This window comes from Phyllostomus hastatus, unplaced genomic scaffold, assembly GCF_019186645.2.
Source record: "Phyllostomus hastatus isolate PE091 unplaced genomic scaffold, TTU_PhHast_1.1 phas_contig_86, whole genome shotgun sequence".
Lineage (NCBI taxonomy): Eukaryota > Metazoa > Chordata > Mammalia > Chiroptera > Phyllostomidae > Phyllostomus > Phyllostomus hastatus.
The window spans coordinates 31613054-31614396 of record NW_025333977.1 but is presented as its reverse complement, the minus strand read 5'-3'; positions in this window follow the sequence as shown (position 1 = coordinate 31614396).

The following is a 1343-nucleotide window of genomic DNA, read 5'->3' as shown; positions in this document are numbered from 1 at the left end:
CTAAATCTTTTCAAATATTATTTCAGTGTAATATTTTTAAAGACGAAACAAACCTGAAAATTTATCCAGGAAAAACAATTACTCGAGGAAAGAGCATTGTAATGGCAAGTTTTAGGGAGAAAATGACATGCCAAGTCTTGTTTACTACATTTAAAATGTTTACAACTATACTGGGCTGCTTTATTTAATTAACAGTACTGTAGTTGTGTAATATGGCATTGTAAGTATGTGTTCATTAGACTTTTAAAAAGTTTTAATGAGAGAAAGTAAACAATAAAATACATGGAAAACCTTTTATAGAATATCCTTACTGGGGAATTCTTATTTAAGCAAGGTATTCTTTTTTTTTTCCCCCTCAGAAAGACTTAAGTGAATGAAGTGTTCATCTGTTTTTATTTGATGATAAGAAGTTTAAGTAGTTGTAGCTAGTTTAACGTGCACTTTGCTTAGATTTTTAAAAGTATGTTACTATTAAGACTCCGTATTGTAAACCTTCTGTAACTTTTCCTTAAGAAAGAAGAAAGTTAATCCTAATGAAAGCATTTTGGAATAAAAAAAGGTGGTGGTGCTGGGGAAACTTGATCACAGTCCACAGAGTATTCCTTTGTAAACCTGAGTCAACTTCTCGCACGAATTAACTCATGTAGTTCCAGATGTTCAATTGTGTGTGTTTAATAGAGAATACTTATTTGGCACCTCAGCAGTTTTCTTTAAATGTTACTTTATACTTTTAACAATATGATTTATATTGAATACATAGATGTTTTGATAAGATTTTATCAAATTTGATAATGTAATGATAAAATGTTTTTAAAATGTGAACTATTTAACGTATATCTTAATAACCGAGGACACGATACCTGAATTGTGATTTCTACATAATGTTATAATTAGGGGTTAAATTATGGCTCATCATTTAATTGATTATAAACGAGTATATTTCTGAACTCTTTACTTGCCTCCATTTTTACAATCACATAGCAATAATTTCTATTTTTATGTTATAGAAATGTGGTGAAGCTAGATATCACAATACCTTTACCTTTGATTTCTGAGAGGAAGGGGGTTTATATTTCACAGTTAAATTTGAAAATTCCTCGGAGCACACATCCCTTATCCCAGGTTTATCCTTACTATTTGTTGCCATTTTGATTGATTACTTGATTAATATCTGATTCTGGAGGCAGATAGCATTGCTTATTCTTTATTTTTAAATCCCATAATGTAGTTGCATAAGCAGTTTTACCAGAGCATCGTCGCCGTCTTGTTTCCTTGCGTCTGCTGGGCGGTTGGCGGTTCTGCCCGCCAGCCCCTGGACTTGGCAGCTTTCCGCGGGGCGCCGT